This window comes from Sciurus carolinensis, chromosome 13 (genome assembly GCF_902686445.1).
Source record: "Sciurus carolinensis chromosome 13, mSciCar1.2, whole genome shotgun sequence".
NCBI lineage: Eukaryota > Metazoa > Chordata > Mammalia > Rodentia > Sciuridae > Sciurus > Sciurus carolinensis.
Genome location: NC_062225.1, coordinates 18,439,369 through 18,455,933, shown reverse-complemented (window position 1 = coordinate 18,455,933; position 16,565 = coordinate 18,439,369).

Sequence of the window (16,565 nt, the reverse complement as noted above, 5' to 3'; positions counted from 1 at the left end):
AAATTACTAACACTTATGGAGCATGTACTGTGCACCAGGCACTGTTATAAGCAAATAAATATATTAACTTATACTTGTAATATGAATGAATTGGTACACGTGATTAAACTTATTTAATTCACTCACTCAGGAAATAAAAGCAATGAGTGAACAAAATGATACACACTCAGCCCCCCCAAAGCATTCATCCTGAGCACGTTTGGGATCTGCACATGAAAAGATAAGAATAAACAGCAATGCAGATAAACTTGGGCTTGGGCATCAAGAGATCTAGGTAAACATGGGAGGAAAATGGTTTTTGCAATTTCAAGAAGAGTATGCTGAGTTCAAATGCTAATTTCACCTTCTAGCTGAGTGATACTACACGAGTGATTTCACCTCTCAGGCTCCTAATTCCTAATCTATAAAATGGATTTAATGTACCCACCTGATGTGGCTATTGTGAAAACTACATCGGTTTCCATTTGAAAAAGTGCCCCTGACCTGGGAGGCATCTTCAAAACAGTAGTTGCTATGACTTAGGTCCCATTAAGTAGCACAGAATCCAGTGGCAGTCAGAGTCCCTGACTCTAAATCTGGGCTCCATTAGCCAGTTGAAATATGTAAATAGAGGGATTAATTGAGATGATGTGGGTTAAGCTGCCTTAGTACAGCTACTGTTGTCTAATGGGAGGGGACAAAAGGCAAGCCCTTCCATGGCAATGAGTCACCAGAGGCTTTCTAAGAGTCTCTCTGTAATCTTTTTGAGCTAGTTTAAGTGAACCAAATGAACTGGGTGAACGCCCAGGCCCCTCCCCTCCTGGGAGCCCAGGACCATCCCAGGTGGGTATGAGGATCCTGTGACTGACTTCGAGGCCTCAGGATGAGCAAGACCCACCTGTGCCTGGATTCCTGGGGCCACCTGTGGCTCACAGAGGCGCTACTGTAGACAAGGGAGAGGGCAAGGGGCAGTGGCCCCTCCTCATTCCCAAAACCATGGTGGTCCCAGGTTCAGGGTACATATGGGGGAGTCCTCTGAAAGAAACAACTGTCCATTTGCACAACAATGCTGGACTACTTCAGAGGAAATTAACAAAATGTTCCAGCTGTATCCTGATGTATCTGCCTTGAATAAATCCGTGCAAGGCACAAGCGTGTTGAATTGAAAGCTCATGAACAACACTTCATAGGCTTCCCGGGAAGTTCTTACTTTCTTGCTTTGGCTCACTGAACATGACACACCTTTCATACATATTATTTCTAAGTTAAAAAGAAATGATCACTAAGCTAGGCACAGTGGCACATGCCTGTAATCCCAGTGACACAGGAGGCTGAGGCAGGAGGATGGCAAGTTCAAGGATAGCTTTAGCAATTTAACATGGTCCTGAAGCAACTTAGCAAGACGCTGACTCAAAAAAAATAAAACGGTGGGGGATGTGGCTCAATGGTAGGAGACCCCTGGGTTCCATCCCTAGTACAAAAAAACCAAAAAAGTTTAAAAAGTCATCATTAAACCCTCAAATGAACTAACTGCATGAGTTAATTAGGTATGTTTGACCTTACATCTGTGGCTGAGTTTTAAATTAATTCATTAAGACCCTGGTTCAAAAAGAGTTAATTGATGTCAAAGCAATCTCTTTAGACTCTAAGGGGCTTTTAAAAACCAATTTGATAACACAAAAAATTCAAGTTAGGGTTTTAAACTCTAAATCTGCTCTGCCTTTACTGTGAACAAAAAAAATGCCATTTTGAAATATAAATCTGTACAAGCAGGCTGTGATTTTGATCCACACAGCTGAATTTATGATTCCTTGGGTTAAATGTTAGTGAAGTTATAACAAACTGGAAAATATGTGTGGCAAGTATTTGATTTACTGGGAAAGTTGTAATGGGACCCAGTTGCCTGGTATTTCAGAGAACGGTTTCATTTTTTATTTTTGTATTTTTGGTCTTTGAGCCCTGGTCCTACTGTCCCTGTGAGGTGGGAAGAGACCTCAGAACCATGTTTATGGGGTCAATGTAACAAATCACCTGAGGTAGACTTTCAGACTGTGCACACTAAAATTAAATCCAAAACACCACTACAGAAGTTGCAAGACATCTCGGTCTGCCACACAGCCCTTTGTCATTTATTCTGATGTTCTGTGCTATCAATTTTACCCCATCACCTGCCACATTCGAGAGTGGAGAATTCAACAATAACAATGTGGTGCCGATTTAGTCTCCCCCTCTTTCATAAAAACACCGTCTTCTATTTGGTCCCCACCCAGGTCAAGACATTTCACTAATTTGCTAGTCATTAAAAAGATATTTTTATACCCAGCCTGTAATATTATACTCTTCAGTGATAATGATAGCTCCCAACAGAATTCCAGACTCGAAAATGAAGGCTAGGAATCCGAACGGCAATTATGATACTTTAAATAATTCGACAAAAGTAGAACCACTGTCAAACAATTTATGGTCTTTGATCTTGTCACAGATCCATTGAAATCTTCACATCACTCAAGTTAAATATTTTCAAACAGAGATGAGAGGTATTCCTCTCTATCCCAGTCTAGAGATATAGAAATAAAGTTTCCAGATGTTTGTCTTGTTGAGAGGTCAGGCTCCAGTAAGGACATTTCTGTTGGCCTTGGGGGACCTGACAGAAGACACTTTGTGTGGCATTTGACTCTACATATCGGATTTGTGTGTCTCTAAAAGTAGAAAGAGAAGAGGTAAGAGAATAAATAACTTTTGATTCAATTTATCTGAATTTTTCACCAACCAGACCCAAGTCTTGCAGATCTCAGCAGGCATCAGAATCACCGGCAGGTCCTTCACAGGGCAGATTGCCTGGCCCCAAGCCTGGAGTTCCTGACTCAGAGTTCCAGGATGTCCTGAGAATTTTCTAAGAAGTTCCCAGGGGATGCTGATGCTGATCGTCCACCCACTGCACTTGAGAACCAGGAGCTCATTGTGTGACTTCTGTCTCCTTAGACATGGTTAGACTGTGACCGGAAGGGCTTCAACACCATCAGAGCTGTCATGGGAAGTAAGCATGAAGGTCTCTTCAGACCACAGCTAGAGTTCACTTAAAGAAAGCAATCCCATTAAAGGAGACTCTCACCTTTGCAGCGGGTCTCTATCGCACATAGCGAAGGAAAGGATTAGTATTCAACTAGGAGGAGAAGGAGCCTGGAGACTCAGAAATTGACATGTCCAAGAACTAAAGGTACCAAATTGTTAAAGTTGCCAAATTCATGGAGGAAAAAATTCTCATTAGAAGAAGAGGGTGGCAAGAGGGCACGGAAACCGCTCAAGATGATTCAAGGCCTTTCTGTGACCATGTCTTCTATCCTGAAACCACTCCTTAATTGTCATATACCTCAGCCACTTAACTTTTACAAATAGAATTTTAAAATGGGATTTCCAGATTCTGTTTGGGTTGTCTTCATCTGCAAACATAAGCCAGACCTTGCTTAGTAATTTTCAGGTCAGCAATGGGTGCATGGAAATTGTTAGCTAGATTTGTTTTCTTTACCAAAAAAAATATTTGGAGATGGAGACGGGGGCCAAAGAGATTATCAAAGCATTATTCAGCTTTAGAAACAAAGAGCGCTCAAGCCCAATGGAATTTGGCAGGCCCTCTGCTGATTTGTTTGCTAAGTCTGCACCGAGACATCCTAGAGAAGGGTCAGGTGATGATACCACTGTTCCCCAATAATCCTCCCTCAGTCATCATCCCCATTTTTGCCTCAGGGACCAGAGGACTTGGGCTCAAGCCAGTGGGTTGTTTTGCAGTCACTTTTCTTTTCTTAAATTTTTTTTTATTTGCTCTAATTCATTGTACATGATAGTAGATGCATTTATACATTTTGATGGATCATACATAAGTGGAGTGCAAGCTCTCATTTTTCTGATTGTACATATTGCAGGATCACATGGGTCATGCAGTCATACATGCACATGAGGTAATAATGTCTGTTTCACTCTACTATTCTTCCTACCTGCAATAAGCTTTCAGGTAACTGCAGCTGAGTGAATCTGGGCAGAATAAACAAATCAAAACCCTATCAGAACAGAAAACATTGAAGACTGTTTGAAGGCCCTGAAAATTATTACAATTGTTCACTTCTAAGCAAGCAATCTCTTCTAAGAAATGGACCTTGGCATTGTAACAAAATGGCGGGGGCCGGGGAAACAAAAATGTAACTGGATTACTTTGGGCTTGTTTTGATTCTGAAGGAAATGTTAAATTTTAGCATTTCCAAATTATAGGAAACTACTGGGACATTTCTGAAGACTGTTGAAGCCAGGCTGGTAATAGTAAACATTTACTGAACACATACTTTGAAATTTACAATAATCCCATGAGGAAGCACAGGCCTGGAGAGACTGGGTGACAAGTCTGGGTCTCATGGTAAGTGGGAGAGCTAGCTCCCTGTATCTCTCCAAGGCTCTGCCAGGCAGAGAGCAATTCAGAAATGCCAAATAAAGCAATTTATTTTCCACAAAGTGTTGTTGCTGTTTGGGAAGAAAGCAAGAAGAATGCACATAGAATATTCCTTTGTTCCACAGTTATGTAGACAGGTGGAAACTATGTAAGAGCCCCCTTCACCCTGGAGAGATTAAGTGTCAGGGATCAGGAGCCGGGAGATACACCTGCATACTCAGACCTCGGAGCCCATTCCCGGTTTCTCTACCATTTGCTCTCATTAAAGTGGTCATTGTCTCTGATTCTTCCCTGGGTCACCTAATTTGCTGAAGGAAGCAGGTTACCCTGCAAACCATCTTCCTTATGATCCCACCAAACCTCTTTCCCAGTCCTGGGTAACCCAAAATGTACACCCACTCAATTATCAAAGCTCTAAGCAAAATAAGGAAAAATTTTTAAATCTAAAAAAAAAAAAAAGAAAAGAAAAAAATTTAGTAATTATTTATTTACTTATTTATTTATTTTGAGGAAGGTACCAGGGGGCGCTTAACGACTGAGCCACATCCCCAGCCCCCTCCCTTTTTTAATTTTTAATTTTGAGACAGGGTCTTGCTAAGTTGCTCACAGCCTTTCTGAATTGCTGAGGCTGGCTTGGAACTTGCGATCCTCCTGCCTCAGCCTCCTGAGCCACTGGGATGACAGGCATGTGCCACCGAGCCCAGCCTAACTTAGTCATTTTGCTCCTTCTTCAAAAGGTTGAGAATATATTCAGCGTATTATAAGTACCATGTGGCTGAAGCTCCTAAGCCCTCCATACCTGCTCTTCCCTCTATTTCCCGTCCCAGCATGCGACACCCCTCAGCTTCTCAAATACCAACACCAGCGTCCTTGGGAGAGGGGGATATTACATGCAGAGATACTACCGAGGAGAGCAGAGTGATCCTGACACAAGTCAAGGCATGCCAGCATCCAGGAGAAGCTGGGAGAGGCAAGGAACCAATTCTCTGCAGAGACACACCCCGGCCAACACCTTCGTTTCAGTTCTAAGAAACTGATTTCAAGCTTCTGGGCTCCAGAACCATGAGAAATAAACGTGTTGTTTTATGCCAATGAGGTGTGGTGATTTGTTATAGCAGCCGTAGGAAACTGATACGGGCATTGCCTCTTGACCATCCATCCTCCCTCCTCCTACCTCATTCCATTCCCCTCCTCTGGGGTACCCACTGTCATAAGTTCTGAGGGTTTGTTTTTAATCATTTTTTAAATTTTTTTTTTTTTATTTTTTAAATTTGTTCTAACTAGTTATACCTGACAGTAGAATGCATTTAGATACATGTGCATTTAGAAGCACAACTTCTTCCTCTGGCTGAACACTGTGCAGTCACACTGGTAGTGTATTCATATAAGTATATAGGGTAACAATGTCCATCTCATTCCACCATCCTTCCCATCTCCCGACCCCCACCCCTCCCCTCACTCCCCTCTGCACAATCCAAAGTTCCTTCATCTCCCCCACCCTGCTTATCAGAGAAAACATTTGGCCTTTTGTTCTTGAGTTTGGCTTATTTCGCTTAACATGATATTTTCCAGCTCCATCCATTTACTTACAAATGACATAATTTCATTCTTCTTTAAGACTGAGTAATATTCCATTGTGTATATATAACACATTTTCTTTATCCATTCATCTGTCGAAGGGCATCTAGGTTGGTTCCATATTTTAGCTGTTGTGAATTGAGCAGCTATAAACATTGACGTGACTCTATCACTATAGTATGCTGATTTTAAGTCCTTTGGGTATAAACCAAGGAGTGGAATAACTGGGTCAAATGGTGGTTCCATTCCAAGTATAAGTTCTGAATTTTTAATAGCCCAGTTCTTTTTTTAATGAATTCATATGCATGGATATACTCCAGAAAGAGTACATTTATTTTCTTTTTAGGTTTTAATGAACCCAAATTACTTCCCCAGAATTGTTCAATTCTACCTTCTTTTGAACTTTACATAAAAGGACTAAAACTGTTGTTATTATGTGACATATCTTTCACTCCACATTAAGTATTTGAGATTCATCCATATCATTATGAATATAGACTTTTGGTTCATTTGTTTTCTCTACTGTAGTGTATTCCACTTTACGAATATACTATAATTTACATATTTGCACCTAGATTGATTTTAGGAAAGGGTAAATTCCAACAGAATATCCCCTGGCCAGGGCCCACCACTGCTTCCTCTTGCAGTTAAGACTCTTCCCTGTGGCTCACCGTGGTCCCTCCTATCCTACTTCATTCCATCCTCCCCAATTCCTGGCTTTCTCTGGGTTCCTCAAACTCACTCCCACCCTTGGACACTCATGGGTACCCCTCCCTGAACTACTCAATTCCCAGATATTTGCATACCTGAATATTTTTATTCAAATCTTAAATCTCATCTCCCCTCTGCAGCCTTCCCTGATCGCCCAATCCAAATTAGCCCCGTCCTGTCAATCATTCCCATAACTCTTCTTATTCTCTCCAGCACGTCTCTCCTCATCTGTGTTTGCTTTGCCTCTCTTTTTAAACTGCAGGTCTGTGACAGCACGAACCCACCTTATCCACCACTTTCCCAGCAGCTAGAAAAGCATCTGGCATGGAGCGAATGGTTAGCATATATTTATTGGATGAATGAATGAGTGAATGGTGAAGGAAGCCATAAAGAAATAAATATCTCAAGATTAGATTAGAGTTAACCAAAATTCAATTGCTCATTCATTCCTTGCACAGATTTTATCAAGTGCTTATTTATAAGAGACCCTGAATTGGTACAGGCGATAAGAAGATAGGGTTTGCTCAATACAATGATTTCTTGTTCAACAGATTTGGTTATTGAGGGCTAGCCCCTGGAATGTGCGGACTACTGTGGCATTTATGGAAACAGGGTTTAACTTTATCTCTAATTGCATGCTTTCTAGCAGGGTGGAGTGTGTGCTCCCAAGGGTGACTAAGCCACTAGACTCTTAGTGAAGCAGGGATGCTGGTTACCACGCCAACCCCACCTCTCCTTAGCAGGAAGTTTCTACTCCAACCTGTCTAGTAATCTGGGTAGGACCTGAACAAGTAGAGAGGCTGTCCCCAAACTACATCTGCCTCCAAGAGAACAAAACATCACAGTGATACCAAAGACCAGTTGGAGGCTCAGAAATAAAATCAAATAAAAAATAGTTTGCCCTTACCATTCACTTCCTAAACTTTCAGAACCTCTTATTACACTCTAAAAGTGTGATTTCAAAATTTATCTAGTTCATTGTAGCATTGGTAATTTCTTCTAGACAATCCATTTTCTAAACTTTAATTATTTCTTCATTCTGTAGAGCCAGAAAATACAATCGCAGAAGCCTGTGCCGGAGAAAATTATGGCCAATGATTTAGCTGATCTCTCATGTTCTCTTTCTCAGCAGTGATTTCCCCCTTGCTTAAAAAAATAAAAAATGTTCTCAACTATTAGGCTTCATCTCTTTCAACATTAACTTCAAACCCAAAACCATATTAATAGGACAAAGAAGAGCAAAGAGGAACAGATGGTTATAAAATGTACTAACCCTGGGAGTCCTGGGGGAGAAGATGACTTAGGCTGGGACTGGGTAGCAAAAGCTCTCCTGTCTGAACTATGAGTTCAAGGTCAGATTATGATGGGCAGCAGTCCCTGGGTTAAGTGTACCAGGTAGCTGAAGAGCCTCAAAGTAGGGCATTCACATTGTGGATAAAGGAAGGTGAGTTCCAGTCGCTTCAGCAAAACTTCCATCATGCAGAATAAAAAGAGCAGAGACTAGTCGCAAAGTCACCTTTACCAATTGAGTCACCTGTGTCTAAGAGCTGCAAATGTAAACACCCCTAGGAGCAGAGGGAACTTCCATGAGTCACGCTGGCCCTGTTAAACCATGCTGATTCAGAGACCTGATATTTCCCCAGAGAGAATGGGGCCACCAAGACCAGTGCTGTTTTGCAGGGTTGTCAGAATTTCTAAAAGAAGTAAAATACTGAAGTTTCCCCCCCGCCAAAATCTCTAGTTATAGATATTGGCCAAACCTTTAAACATCTTTTAGAATATTCTGTATACCGCCAAAACTGTGGGCTGAATTTGTCTTGGAGCTATCACTCAGTAATCTCTCACCTGAACATGGCACCATTAATTTGGTCTCTCACATGCAGAGTGTCCCCTTTTTTATAATAAATATTTTGAAGCATCTTCCTTCCCATCCTAAGATAAAATTGACAGATAAGCTACCTATTGACCTAATTCAAAGACTTAAATATAATTTCCTAGCTACAATGTCAAGGAGAAAGAAAAGATGGTTGATTTATATTTAAAATGTATGTATTCCAGTATGTAAATACAGGGTCTCTGCTACCCTGGAAGACACAAGGGAGTCCTCAGATCCCGGACGCGTTAGGGAAAACTGCCGAGAATGGAAAAACTACAAATGCAGGTTACACAGGGATGTCAGTTAGTGACGTAGACAGAATCACGAGCGAGGGTTTCATCTACCTTGCACAAACGTCCAGGGGCACATTCATAAGCCACAAAGAATGCAGGACAGTGTCGTGTAGCACAAGACTGTCCCACAGAACTGTCCTCACATCCCAGTCTATTTCCATCCACTGATCACTGTGAGATTCAAAAAGTGTCCCTGCAAAATTCTAAATGTCCCTTGGAAGATGGTACCACCCATGTTGGAAACCACTGACAGCCTGACTAAACAAGAGTTCAACACTTTTTAGTTTTCCACTGGCTGTATGACCTTGGGTGATCTGCTTGACCTCTCTGAGTTTTCTACTCAGTCAAATGAAGAAATGGTAGTACTTACTTCATGGCTATTTTTATGAAAATTAAATGCATTAATAATTGCAAATGTTCATTAAACAGGTGCACATACAGGTTATCTCTGTATATTATTATTGGGTTGGTATGAAGTGGTAGTCGCTCCAAGCTATCGTTTCTCCATCTGAAGCCATTGCTAGTTTGGAATATTCTTTTCTACAGTTTTCTATGGAGACATGGGCAAAGAGTCAAGTCTCACAGAGAGACAAAGCCTCATGCCCAATGCTCTCTTGTTTCCAATCATTTTGCTAACTCTATTCTACTTAGATGAAAGCCACAACAATATTATCACCTTGATTTTTTTCCCAAGCCGTTTCCTTCAGTACTTTCTGTTTTAGCCATATAAGAAAATATGACCAGGTGCACCTGTCATCCCAGCAAATCAGGAGACTGAGGTAGGAGGATCACAAAATTGAGACCTGCCTGGGCAACTTAGTGAGACTCTCCCTGAAAATAAAACATAAGAAGGGTTGGGCATGTAGCTCCATGGTGGAGTGCCCTTGGATTCAATCCCCAGTATCACAATTTAAAAAAAAAAAATTAAATGAAGTGATATTTCTACCACATTACATGTGATCAGTCAATTTTCTCACCATAGCTTGGGGTCTCTTCAGAGAAGGACCCAAATGTTATACGTTTTTCTATCACTGCATGATACCTAACATGGGACAGAGGACAGTGAGGACTCTGTACAAACATGCAGCAGTCACATACTGGTGGAATTTGCCTGTCTCCATCTACACACACACACACACACAGCTCAAGACTTCTCTTGTCTTCCCCAAGATCTCTGCACATTCCCTGGGGATTCCTTGAGCACACCTGACCTGAGTTGAGTGCCCACTTTGACAGGCAGATCATCCTCTGTCTCACACCAGCTCCAAATCTATGGTTGTCCCCTTTCTACCTTTTTGTGTCAGTTCTGTAATTGATTGCTACAAAACTAAAACAAAAACCCCACTCACAAAGAACTCACCTGCATTATAGATCTTATGGCAGATCTGTGGGATAAAGATGTTTATGGGGTGGGATAATAAATAATATTCATTTTAAGGCTAGACCCCTGTTTTTGTTTCAATTTGGACCACTCTCCCACATTGCTTGACTCCAGTGTCCTCCCAGAATCTCTGATGAGCAGCCTCCACCCGTAAAATCCTTCCATTTTCCTTTGCGGAATATTTCCCCTCTCTCCAGCCCCTGCCCTTCAGCTGGACTCTGACCACACCCAAAGCCTCATGCATCAGCTGCTCCAGGCCTCACCCTTTCTGTCTTCCCATTATAGTTTAGATCTGAAATGTGCCCCCAAAGGCTCCTATGTTGAAGGCTTGGTCCCCAAGACCACAAGGTTCAGAGGTGGAACTTTTGGGAAGTAACTGGATTATGAAAGGAAGTAATGGGATCATCTCTGATCTCATCAATAGATTAATCCATTGACGGATTTGTAATTTAATGACATCATTTGGGAGGCAGTAGGAATCATAGGTGGTTCCCACTAGTTGGAACAAGTATATCACTGGGGATATGCCCTTGGAAAGGTATATCTTGCCACCAAACCCTTCCTCTACTCTCCTCTCCGCTTCCCACCTGCCCTTCTGCCATGATGTTCTGCCTCACCACAGGCCCCATAAAATGGAGCCCGACAACCACAAACTGAAATCGTGAGTTGAAATAAATCTTTACTCTTTTGTTTTTCTCAGGTATTTTGTCACAGTGATGGACACCAATACACCCCTTGTGAGATTCAGCTAGGAGACAGACACAGCATCAATAATCCTGGCCCAACTGTTAATAAATTATGCAACCTTTCTCAAAACAGAAGAGGCTGCAGTCAGTATTGGTTTTAAATAATAATTTCTCTCATTTCAGAGGACATTTGTCCTTGGGGCTCACTGACTTCAACTCAGATGGTGAGAGAGACTTTTCAGGACTTTACTTCATATGGGATACTTATTTAGCAGGTACTGTGAGCCAAACATAACCAATTGTCACTCAACTATTTGCTCTAGATAATGACTCCATTGCTTGATTTGTGGACAGAATTTGTCAACTTGACACTCTTGCTGCATTAGAAGGTGGCTTCTGGGAAGCCGGGCATCAACACTCTGTGCCTCAGTTTTTCAAGTGCTAAAGATGAGAAGGAACCAGCCCAGCCCAACTGATCTGGGATTACAGACCATCCTCTGGTGAAATGCAGAAAAAGATGAAGAGGCACTAAGTGCGTTCGACAAGAATCAGCAAGAGTAAAATCATTTCTTTCAGAATATAATAAATAAAGTGTTTTATAGCTCTGTATGTATATTTTCAACATTCCTGTTGTACCATATGAGGGTCTTAAATCTACCAAACTAAAGGCATAAAGTTAGGATATAATGCAGCAAACACAATTATTAACATTTTCCAGTGAAATCATCAGCTGAAATCTTTCTTCCCCAAAATTTAGGCCCTGTGCCATGCACTGGTTCGGTAGATATTAACCTTATATATTTTTCTCACATTCTTGAGCCAGAAAAATCTGAAACAACAAAATGCTCTTTGAACTAACCCTAAAACAAATCAGTAGTTTCATACAGTTCATGGATTTTTATGTTAAGAACAAAAATGACAAAAAAAATGTCAAAACCAAAAAGTATCTTTCTGACATTAAAATATTTTTCTTCTTTAGAATAAAGTAAAATCCACATTTTCTTCCTTCCTTAAATTCTGTGAGCTAGTGATTAAAGGACTAAAACAGAATAATGGTTGATTAAAAACAACTCAAGTTTTTGGCTCATGTCCTTCTCGTCCCCACCCTCAAAAAGGGGAAGAAAGATGACAACTTTAAAAATAACTCAAATATAAGGTCTATAGATTAAGCACTTTTTTAAAGATAAAAAACTCCAAATACATAGATACGATTTAAGAACTAGTTAGAATACAGCAAGAAATCTCTTCCAGCCCCATGTTCATTTTTAGTAGCACAAGAGATACTTTATATTTTCTTGGCCATGTTTAAGCCATTTAAACCCTACTGCTATAGCGTTTTTGGCACTCCATAACATTTATTTCACAGTTTCAACTTTTAAAAGAACTTTATTCATTACCCCAGCTCAAAAACTAGTAGACACATTTTAAGTATGCTGCCACCAAGTGGTAGTCCTTCTACAGTCCCCTGATCCAAATTTTAAAAACTTTGGCTTTGCCTGCCATTCAGAAGTAGACCTCTACTAACACCTTTTTCTTTAGAGACTTATTAGGCCTTTTTACCAATCTAATTTCCCACCATTGACACATCAAAAACAGTTACACATGCAGTTACCTAATAACATATTTCCTTATCCTCTAGTATACATTCCTTCCTAATGAAGATTCTAAGAACCAGAATTGCCTTCCACAGGTGAGACATTTACCATGTTTAAATAGGTAAACTCACAGACTATATTCAAGATCTACTTTTAAGAAAACGAACGTTTGAGTTAGAACTAAGTACCTTTTCCATTAATTCTAAGCTTTTCTTTAAATTGACGTATCTCAATTACTAAGCTTGGCATCAAAAATCCCTTCTCAGCAATTTCTCCAAAACTCTTGAGTCCCCTCCCATTCACCAACATCCATATATTCTTATTCTGTCTCACTAACAGATATCCTAGGCACCTCATCTAGGAATGAATTCAGGGTTCAATGCTTCTTCCTTGTCCTTCATCTGACAGCATAAAGCCTTTCTATGTCTCTACAACTAGAAGCAGCTTAGTCTCTATTGGATTCATTTCTGTCCCAACTTTCCTAATCCCTAATCAGCTATTTCAAGCATCTGGCAGAACTGGTTAAAACAAATTTCTATAGAGGATTTAATTAGTCACACCAAGTTCTCAACTTAGAAAACACTCAGAACTCTCAGCCTTGGGAACTATCTGATACTTGAAGAATATGAAAGCTTCAGAGGCTGTAGCTTCAGAATCTGTTCCCTTAAACAAAGCAGGTATCTTCTACAAAAAGAAGTTAGGTAATTTTCCTTACTTACATTGTTTCACGACAGGGGAGTTTTCCTTGATGCTTTTGGGATATATTTTACAATCCATTCAAACTCAAAACAACTATACATACAGCTGCTATAAGACAGGGAACATGGGACAGTTTAAAAAGTAATATTAATAAATTAGTACCAGAGGTGCTCTTTGAATGAAAAATGTCTAAACCCCTCTTTTCCTCTTCTTTTGCACTCTCTATCCATTCCCTGTCCTTTCCTCCATCTCCCACCAGCCTCTCCTTTTCTTGACGGCTGGTTTTGGTGCTGCTAAGTGGGCACCCTGCCCAGTCACCTGCCAATCATACTCCCAGGAAGGAATCACATTCAGCATCTCTGTATCAGCTTTCCATCGCTGTAACAAAACACCTGAGAAAATCAACTTAAAGAAGGAAAGGTTTGTTTTGGCTCATAGTTTCAGAGGTTTTAGTCCATGGTCACTTAGCTATGTTGCTTTGGGCCTGTGGCAACTGTACATCAAGGCAGAAGCATGCGTCAAAGGAGGCCTATTCACTTCATGGCACCTAGAAACAATGACAGAGAGAGAGGAAAGGTCTCAATTCTCCTTCAAGGAGACACCCACAGTGCCCTAAGTTCCTTCTAGGTCCCACTTCCTAAAGGTTTAACCAACTCCCAATAGCACCACATGCTGAGGACTAAGACTTCCACACATGTGCCTTTGGCGGACATTTCACACCCAAACCATAATCATCTAAAACCTCTACCTGTTCTGAGCACTTCCAGCCAGTCCCATGGACAGTCTTGCTCCATGAGAAAAAAAAAAAAAAAATGTAGTCAAGGCCCACATATGGCTTTTCATTACAGAAGAATAAAGATTTGATTTATCCCCAAATGTTTAAAGTACTTATATATTTTTTCTCTCTCCTTCATTACCATTTCCATGGATCTAACAGGCAGAAAGACTGACGCTGATGCAAATTCAACCTCTCGAGTTGTCTTTGGCCTGTAAAGTTAGGGAGTTGGACTAATCAAACCACAAGGTCTCTTTCAGCTTGAAATGAATGGATGACATCAAGACAGAGTCAACTCATGTCTGATTACAGAATGATAACGCTTAATGGGTATCACTTTTGGACTGCTTTCTCTATATACCAGGCACTGCATACACTGTATAATCACAGCCCAAGAAACTCCTGTGTGCTGGCCCCTTGGAGAGCATGTTGTATACATCATATCAACTGCTCCCCCTTGATGGCATCACAAGACATGTGCTTTTTCAAATGGAAAACCAAGGCAACTGGAAAATTTGCACTCTGAATCAGTTCCCACAGAATACCAGCAAGTCATCAAATAGGATCATGCACAGATTCTCTTTGTGGTTGGTTCTTACAAACTGAGAGCATTGTGCCCATGTGTAAATTTATACCCAAATAGAAATGTTAAGTAAAGAGAAATGGAATTGCTTCAAGCAAGCATTCTATCAACAGAATGCTTTACACAAATTAGGCCCTTACTATAAAAACATGCTAATGTTGTAACATTAAATATAAAAATGGCCATTAGAATATTATTAGTTTTTTTTATTTCTAGAAATTCTTTTCCCCAATTTGCTTGCTCTTCACTCATATTTTACTCTGTGTTATAAAATGTGTTTTTCTGCACTCTGCATTCTGTGGCCAGTTTTTTTAAAATCTGAAGGCTTTAAAAAAATCTTTTTACTGGTGCATAAAAATCACACATAACATTGGGATTCACTGTGGCATATTTGTGCATGCACATAACATAACTCGATCCATTTCATTCCTCAGTACTTCCCTTTCCTCTCCCTCCTCAGTCTCCCTGATCCCCTCCCTCTACCCTACTAGTCTCCCTTCTATTTTCATGAGATTCCTTTTATTCCTTTGTTCTCGCTAACTTCCACACATGAAAGAAAACATACAACCCTTGACTTCTGAGTTGATTTATTTCACTTAACATGGTACTCTCAAGTTGTGTTCATTTTCCTGAAAATGACATAGTTTCATTCTTCTTTATGGTAGGATAAAACTCCATTGTACATATGTCACATATTCTTTATCCATTCATCTGTCGACAGACACCTAGGCTGGTTCCATAACTTGGCTATTGTGAATTGTGCTGCTATAAACATGGGTAAACTTGTATCACCATAGTATGCTGATTTTAGTTCTTTGGGGTAAATATGGAGACATGGTGTGACTGGATCATACAGTGGTTCCATTCCTAGTCTTTTGAGGAATCTCCATACTGATTACCATAGCAGTTGTACTAATTTACAATCCCCAAAATAGTACATAAATGTTGTTCCTTTTCCTCCCACATCCTTTCCAACATTCATTCATATATATATATATATATATATATATATATATATATATATATATATATATTGTGATGCTGGGGATTGAACCCAGGATCTTGAGCATGTGAGGCAAGCACTCTACCAACTGAGCTATATCCCCAGCCCTCATATTTGTATTTTTGATGATTGCCATTCTAACTGAAGTGAGCTGAAATCTCAGTGTGGTCTTAATTTGTATTTCCCTATGGCAAAAGATGCTCAACATTTTTTTCATATATTTGCTGGTCATTTGTTCTTTTGAGAAGTGTCTTTTTACTTCATTTGCCCATTTATTAATGGAGTTATTTATTTTAGCATTTATTTATTTGGCTTTAAGTTTTTTGAGTTCCTTATATATTCTGGATATTAATCCTCCATTAGAAGAGTAGCTGGCAAAGATTTTCACCCATTGGTAGGCTCTCCCTTAACACGACTAATAATTTCATTTGCTGTAAAGACATTTTATAATTCGATGCCATAGCATTTATTGGTTCTTGGTATTATTTCCTGAGCATTAGGGATCCTATTGAGGAAGTCAATACCTGGGTATATATGTTGGAGTGTTTCCCCCTATATTTTCTTTTAGTAGTTTCAAAGTTTCTGGTTCAATTCCTAAGTCTTTGATTCATTTTGAGTTGACTTTTGTGCCAGGTGAGAGACAGGGATCTAGTTTCAATCTTCTACATGTGGATATTCAGTTTTCCCAGTACAACATACATGTTTGGTACTTTCGCCAAAGATCAGGTGACCATGTCTGTGTGGGTTTGTCTCTGTCTCTTCTATTTTACTTCATTGGTCTATGTGTCTGTTTTATGCCAGTACCACATGGATTTAGTCACCTTATATTCTGTGGTACAATTTGAACTCGGGATTGTGATGGCCCCCAGCATTGTTCTTTATGCTTAAAATTGTCTTGGCAAAATTTGAAGGTTTTTTTAATGTCTTATTTTGTTATCATTCTCTTTTTTTTTTAATTCTGGTTCTTG